Source organism: Geospiza fortis, unplaced genomic scaffold (genome assembly GCF_000277835.1).
Source record: "Geospiza fortis unplaced genomic scaffold, GeoFor_1.0 scaffold78, whole genome shotgun sequence".
NCBI lineage: Eukaryota > Metazoa > Chordata > Aves > Passeriformes > Thraupidae > Geospiza > Geospiza fortis.
This window is the reverse complement of record NW_005054339.1, coordinates 600,848-608,761: the sequence shown is the minus strand read 5'-3', so window position 1 is coordinate 608,761 and position 7,914 is coordinate 600,848. Positions and strand designations below refer to the sequence as shown.

At 53.3% G+C, this 7,914-nt stretch overlaps 1 protein-coding gene across 1 annotated transcript in view; it reads right to left on the bottom strand.

Annotated features, from left to right (window-relative positions):
* The window catches only part of LOC102043069 (semaphorin-3D), a 23,190-nt gene extending 18,983 nt beyond the window's left edge, over positions 1-4,207 (bottom strand). Inside the window, exon 1 of the mRNA XM_031058227.1 lies at positions 4,104-4,207. The gene's annotated coding sequence lies outside the window, so the exon portion shown is untranslated. The remainder of the gene's footprint in view (positions 1-4,103) is intronic.
* Between the last annotated feature and the right edge of the window lie 3,707 nt (positions 4,208-7,914).

Sequence of the window (7,914 nt, the reverse complement as noted above, 5' to 3'; positions counted from 1 at the left end):
CCTGCTTCCAGCTCCCCTACACCATGGTCCCGAGGTAACACGCCCGACTGTCAGCAGAGTGGGCACAGCGCAGCCTCCCGCCTTTACACCCCCCAAAAAAAACAAAATACAAAATTGAGCCACTTCAGACCCCCCACGACTGTCCTGAGCCAGTGCTGATAAAGGGACCCTTGGCTATCTGTTTACATTGGAGCAAATGTAAATTCTCCAAGGTTCATATTTATCTGTGTGCTTTAGCAAGTTACTGAACTTTGGACTTCAGCACTGCCGCAGCAGTTCACAAAGTGCAGAGGGAGAGAAAGCATGTGCTGGTGTCACAATGTCACAGCGCTGCTCTGGGGACCGGGGCAGCTGGAGCAGGATGTCCCAAAGCACACGGCTCCCCTGCTTCTGTCATTTCCCTGCCCTGCAAACACGGAGAAGCCAGCCCAGGGCATGGACACCAGTGGGGGTACCCCATCCCAGCATTGCTCCTGCTCTCTCCAGAGGGTCAGAAGCAGACAGCACCATGTGCCAGGTCCTCCTGCCCAACCCCTGCCTCACCTGAAGGCCACTCTGCCCCCATGAACTCATCTGCACCGTGATGGTTCCACCATGGAAAGCCACCATGGTGTCATTACTCTGGTGTGGGGCTGAGGCACACATGGAGTAAGTGACCTGCTCATGGTCAAATGGGAAGCACAGCAGGGCAGGCATTGAGCCCAGGTGTCTCATCTTCCCCCAAAGAGCAGCTCATCCTCCCAGAGCCCAGGGCAGCTTGGCTCTGAGCCTGACTCCATGCACGTGGCTTTGGCACACGGCGGCAGAGCTGTCACTGTCACCGCCCGCCCGCTGGGGACGCACACCGTGGGAAGGCCAGCTCCCCCTCAGAGGACAAGCGAGGCACAGATTGAAACTGAAAGCCCTTGTTTCCCTTTTCACACTACAAAGAGCTCAGGCCAAGCTAGCTGACATCAGTGGTCTCCTCCTAGAGAAGGGGGAAATAAACCTGGATCTGACGGTGGGAGAAGCAGGGGAGTTCCTGCACACAATAAATGGCAGCTCGCCAGCACACGAGAGCAGAACAATAACCCCACACAGCTGAGTGCTTGTGAGCAGTGTCCTTCCAGGGAAACCAGACCCTGGGCAGGCTCCCAAGCCAGCGGGGGCTGATGCTGGCAGCAGTTGTGCTCATGTCATGCCATGCTGACGGTGGAGAGGGGTTGTGCTGGTCTGGAGCTCACGTGTGACATCCCTGCAGGTACAGTGGAACCGAGGGAGATCGGGGGTACATGGAGCATGGAGAGAGCAGAGCCCAAATATCCTACAGTGACTACACTGGGGAGTAATAAAGGCTTATCTCTGCCAGGAGAATAGAGTGCTCCCTTTGGGGTACCATAGAACCACTGCCATTCATGGCATCTACCTGCAAGGAGGTGCTGGGGCTTTATGGCTGGGTTTTGGGATAAAGTAGTCTTTAGAGAGGGAGAATAACTTGGTGCCCTGTACTGTGAGTCCAGCCCTGTCACTTACACAGGTCCTTTCACCATCCTGTGCTTCAGTTTCCCCAGGTAAAATGTTCTGGAGAAGGTACAGCCAGCTCCTCTGAGCAGGGCAGGACAGGGAGATGTCAGGTGGCTTGCAAGGACCAGAGAGGACCAAGGATGGAGACCCAGTCCAGGGCAGGTAACACTGTTTTCATCCTCTCTCCCTGTTCCCACTCCCCTCTGTGCTCCCTGCTCCAAGCACTGGGGAGCACAATCCCCTGATCTGACCTCCTCCAAATGGGGGGCTCCTCAAAAAGGGCAGGTGAGGCTGGGTGTGTCCCCCTGTTCCCCATCCAAAGGCCATTCCTGGCTGCCCCCCAGGCCAGGAGGTGACTCAGCTGACTGATCTCTGTGGTTTGTAACCATGTGAGGCCTGTAAGGATCTAATTGCCCTGTACCCTCTGAGCCACCTCTCACTGTAATCCCAGACGTAGTGGGGAGAGACCAAACTTGAAGGAAGAGGCAGCTCCAAGAGTCTGGGAGCCAAAACTTACAATAAATCTTCATGCTTGCTGTAAACAGCCCCTGAGAGGGTGCCACAGGAGCACGGCAGAGAGCCAGGCAGCAGGACCCCCATCTGGAAGCTCTGGCAGCCCTGCTGGCTCGGGCTGGGCTTGGCAAAGGGCAAGAGCTGCCAAGGAGCCCAGACTGGGCTCCCCCTCCCTGTCCTGAGCTGGGGGCTGCTGGATGCTGCTGCTGGCAGCACCACAGCCTGGGCATCACCTTGTCCAGCCAGAGGAGATGGCTCAGGCTGTGGCAGCTGCTCTCCAGCCTCTGTGCACAGGCATGATGGTATTTGGGAGAACATCTCACATCTTTGGGGGTTTCCTGTTTAATTCTCAACCTAAGGACTGCAGCAAATGATCTCTGTCTTACACGCTTGTGGAATTCAGCGAGATTAGATTAGGGGTGAATTCTTCCCATATTTCTTATAGGGCTGATATCTCTGCCCTGGCTTTCGGGTTGACTTCCCCATCCCCGGCTCATTAATCACCGGGGTGTTTGTGTCTCTGTGTTTTCAATGGCGTTAACTCAGCAGGAGCAATCTGTCTGTTCCAGCAGCCCATCGTGTAGAGCCAGTGACCCGTCAGGGCTGCCTGACCCCTCCCTTTGAAGGCTGAGCGAGGAGTGGCCTGCAGAAAGCTGGGCCACGCTCCACTTGGCCAGGAGAAGGCTCCCCATGGCTCCCGCTCGGGGCGCGTGGCCGGCATGTGTGCGGGACGGCCGCAGCTCTGGGGCCACAGCTCCTGCAGCACTTCCCCCTTCCCCTGGGCACATGGCTGCAGGAAAAATGCTGCTTTCCAGTTTAGCAGTATTTTCCTGACAGTGCTGGATCAAAGCAGTGGTTCTTTAAAGACAATAAAGCCCTTAAGCAAGGGCAGGCTCACTGGAGCTGATTTCCAGTGAGCAGCGCATCCCATGGCCCGGCTGCCTTCTAGGGCACACACTCAGGAGCTGTGATTCATGCCAAGGGTGGTCTTGTTTTGAGGATAGAAAGAAAGAAATTACCCTCTTTGTCTTAATTTAAGTTCTTCCAGTGTTTTGTTATTTGTTTCTGGGCATAAACAACCATTCAGCTTCTCCTTCCTCCCTCACCCTGAGCATCAGCCCCTCACACCAAAACCCACCCATCACTCTCAGGACACTCAGGCATGCAAGGCTCCCAACTCCTGGCCATCCATCCCCAAGATCTGTGATGCTTCCAAGCAGAGGGATCATTAGTTAAGGGACTCCTTTGGAAAGCACTCAGCATTTCTCAGGCTCTGTTTCTTTTCTGCCTGCTGTATCATTGACCCGAGTTTCTGAGGGCTGAGGCGTTGCAGAGGGGGTTGAAGGAACACACTTTCCCTGTTCCAACAGATCTTGTAAAGCCCAAGCAGAGGACAATTCCCTCACTGATTAGGAAGGCTGTTTTTTTCTTCTCTTTACATCAAGAATGACACAACCATTTTGGAGGCAAATTGCTGATTTTTGTCTGGTGAGGAAGGAAAAATCTGACAAAGTTATGTCTGAGCCGTGGCAAAGCCCACAGCACGGGCTAGTGACAATTAGCCCAGTGTGGGTTTTGGGCTGTTAAACCTCAGCAACAAAGCAGAGCATTGAAGCTGAGAAACCCTAGAAAAACCAGCTCTGGAAACAGCTTCAGTGTAGTAAAAAAGCACGAAACCTCCTGGGACCCAAGTTACAGCATTAAAGATACAACAAACATAGACGATCAGGGGATTAGAGTAAGGTGGTCTTTAGGGTCCCTTCCAACTCAAACCATTCCATGACTCCATAAGGATTAGTAGAACTTTTCATGCCATGCTGGGGCAAGCAGAGCGGCAGGGTGAGCTCTGCTCTCCCCGCAGGGGCTGGGATAAGCCCAGTCACTCGTGAGTTACCCTGCACGAAGCTGTAAAACACAACGGAGCTGACAGGGCAAGCAGAAGAACTCAGGACAGAGGAGCCCCGGCTCCTGCTCCCCCCGGGAATGCCGCCCCGGGCAGCTCTCACGGAGCCAGCCAAGGCAGCCCTGAGCAGCCCGGGCTGCCCAAGCTCACGAACGATTAATTAAACCCATCGCTCATTACTCACCGGCCAGCGGGCTCCCAGCGGCGATGCCCACCCTGCCGCCGCTCCAGCGGCTCCAGCGGCTTCTCCCAGGGCAGGCAGAGCACCTGGAGGCGGCAGGAGGAGCCGGAGGTGGGAGGACAGCCGGGGGCAGCCCCTCATTCTCAGCCAGCCCCGGCTGCGGGATCCTCCGCGTCCCCTCCATGCGCACGGCGCAGTTGCCATCTAGCGGTGCGGGAGCTGCCGGGCTTCCATGGAGCCACGGGGACAAATAATCGTGTTTTCCCGGGAAGTTCCATCCCTGCCCAGCTTATGGAGGGGGATAGGAAAGCACCGACTGCAGCGCTCCTGCTGTGGATTGGGAAGGCAAAGAGCCGTGGATGGGAGAGGCTCGTGGACACGGGCATCAGGGCTGGAAAGGAAAGCCCTGGTCCATGGGCAGCTCCAGAGAGAAATGTGATGGAAAGGCAAATCTGGGAGGATTTGGGCTCCAATGCACAAGCACAGTGCTGCAGGAGCAGACACAGATATCCAAGGACCTGATGGATTAACTATGTATTTCCCCTTGAATCCTGTGTTCAGTTTTGGGCCCCTCACTACAAGAGGGACATTGAGGTGCTGGAGAATGTCCAGACAAGGGCAATGGAGCCGAGGGCTCAGTCTAATGGGGAGGGTTTGGGGGAACTGGGGGGTTCAGCCTGGAGAAAAGGGGGTACAAGGAGTCCTTATTGCTCCCTACTCCTCCCTGGCAGCAGGGTGGAGCTGGGGCGTGGGGCTCAGGCTCTTCCCCCAGACAACAAATGTGTTGTGGTTTAATCAGGACAAGAGGACAGGACAAGAGGAAATGGCCTCAAGTTTTGCCAGAGAAGGTTTAGATGGGATATTAAGAAAAATTTCTTCACTGAAAAGATTGTCAAGCATTTCAACAGGCTCTTCAGGGAAACGGTGGAGTCACCACCCCTGGAGGGATTCACAAGTCGTGTAGAAGTGGCACTTGGGGACATGGTTTAGTGGTGGGCTTGGCAGTGTTAACAGCTGGGCTCAGTGATCTTAGAGGTCTTTTCCAGTCTAAATGATTCTGTGATTTACAAGGTGTTTTTTAGCTCCAGACAGGCTCTGGGCTGATCCTGCAGCCTGAACGCCCATCAGTGGCTGGGGAGCATGAGGTGCATTCCTGGAGCATATTGGGTTTGGTTTCATCTGAAAGGAATCTGGTTGATACTGGCCCAAGCCAGGCCTCTCCTGAGCTGCTCCAGGACACAATCCAAAAGTGGGGGAAGTTGTGAGATGGATTTCAGAAGTGCACCCCAGAGCCAAATTAATGGATCAGGCACAGCCCAACAGAACTTTGGTGAAAAGGGACTTCCCTGTCTGTGCAAGAGAGCTGCTGGCCCCTCTCCTACAGCCCAGAAACAGAAGGACCCAAGGGAGTTACCAAGACTCTGCTGAGGCCCTGAGGACACTAAGTGGCCTCAGGTGAGCCCCCACGCACCCACCTGCTGCCCACGGGACTGGGAGCTCCATTTAAGGCTAGGTCAGCGCTGTGAGCCCTCTCTCGAGCTGTGCTGCAGCTCCAGCCTTCTCTCCTGGCCAGATTCAGGCTGAGGTGGGCAGCCCCAGGTCAGGGATGGACCTTGGACAGGAGGTACAGGCAGCTTTGCTGCCAGCTTGTTGTGACCAGCTGGGGTGACCCTGCTCCTGCTGCTCCTCCTTAGCAGGAGTCCAAACCACCCCAACACAGGGGCTCCAGCTCCTCCGGCTGATCCTCTCCTTCCCTGCTGATGGAGCCCAGCGAGGGGCAGTGGGGGATCCTGCTGTAGGTGGGCAGAGGGATGTGCTGGGTGGGAGATGCTCACTGGGTGTCTGCAGCAGCAGCAGTGCCCGTGGGTGGTGGCTGGGGCAGCTCCAGGCTGAGCTCCAAGCTGTTATCCAGCCCTCTGCCTTTTCTGGACCAGCCCATCCTTCCATTGTGTGGGACAGGGGACTCTGTCCCTGGAGGGCAGTGCTCACATTCCCAGCTTCCTCACAGCACTCCCAAGCACTCCACAGGGATAGAGGTGCTTTAACTTTAACAGCTGGACAGGACTGGCCTCCCCAGGCTGCAGAAAGGGCAGAGCAGCACAGGCACAGACCCACACACCCACCAGCAGCAATTTGACCAGACCACAACCCCTTCAAAATGTGCTGGCAAGAAAACTCCACATGAAGCTTGGACAATTGTGTCCATGCTTATCCCAGCTATTCTGGGCACTGTGTGACTGACTGTAGTGTCATTCATCTTCCTTTGAAGCTTTGTGCTACCAGAAGGAAGTCCATTAAAGTGCAGCTTCACAAAGATTATACTTGGTGACATTTGAAAGCATTAACATCCCCAGTACAGGAACAAAGAACAGAATGGTCTTTGTATGGATATGGATAAATAAGGAAATGGAAAACCTACACTAAAACAAGGGCATGATTCGAGCAACAACCTCCTCTGAACACTGAACTCCTGTTTCTCAAGTCTTAAAACATGAAATGAGCAAAATTGTTCATCATATTCATCTGGTCTCTGAGGGATGATCCCCAGCCTCGTCCCCCTTCCAGCAGCCTCAGGTCACTGCTGCAGGGGGAAGTGCATTCCCTGGCTTCTCTCTCTTCTTCCCTTTTACAAACACTTCCCTCAGCCCAACTTACTGTTATTTTTTATTTACAAAGCACAGCTCCAGCTCTTTACATAAATATGTTTCACTGAAAAAGGGCCTGAGTCACTGCTGTATCAGTATTAATATGAATAAATATTGGAAATCTAAGACTATCTACTTGCTTTACATTGGAAAAGGGTGGAAAAAAGAAGCTCTTGCTCCAGAACCTCTCAGATGTCTGAAGCAGCCTCCTGCATCCCAACCTGTGTGACTGATACAGCTCAGAGATCAACACTCCCTTGGGCAAAGGTCAAGGCAAAAGTGCCTCCAACCCTGTAAATTATGGATTTAACCTCCCCTTTAGTTCTACTCACAGTCCAAAGCTCCTGTTGCCTGTTCCTTTTAAATTAAATAATCCCTTTAACCCCCTTGTTCTGCCTTTTCTCCTGGGCTTTTTGTACACACAGCTTCATTCACCCCAACCTTAGTGCTGGTTATGGGTCACCCCAGTCCTCCTCCTGTGTGTAACATCTGCACACCAAGAAACTGCCCACAGGACTTACCCTGTGAGTTGTTCCAATTCTCTTAGTAGGACCTTCCAAAAATAAAAATAAATTGTAACTTGAGCCATACCCATCACCACAGGATGGCACACAAGGCAATGTGCTGAGCACAGGCACAGCAGAAGCTGTGTGGTGAGTAATCTCTGAAATAAAAGCAAAAGAGCTAGGAGATGTAAAGGTAGCTGCAATTCAGCCACGGCTTTGGGTCACCATCCTTTAAAAAATATTAAAGACATCAAAACCACTGCACCAAGGATAAATAGTTGGGCTTTCTGCATCACCAACTACGCTGCTGTTTTCCCAAGAGAACATGATGTTTTCTGGTTTGGTGCTTCTTTGTAATGCTTTTAGCTTCTCACTCTATTTGTCTGTTCCAGTTTGTGAATAACCTCCTTCCAGTCACCTCAACCAGCCCCAGAGGGCTCCATGTCCCCTAACCCTGGATATCCCCCTGCAGATGCACAGCATGGGTGGATGCCACGCCTGTGGAGAGATGCATGTACAGTCTATACACACACATCTTCAAGGGAAGACACTGGAGCTCACTCCAGGTTACCTTGGGGAAGTGGAATTTCCAGGAATTTCAGTATCTATCCAGGAGACACCTTGATTTTCCATGGGCTGGCACCAGAATACTTCCTACAGTTC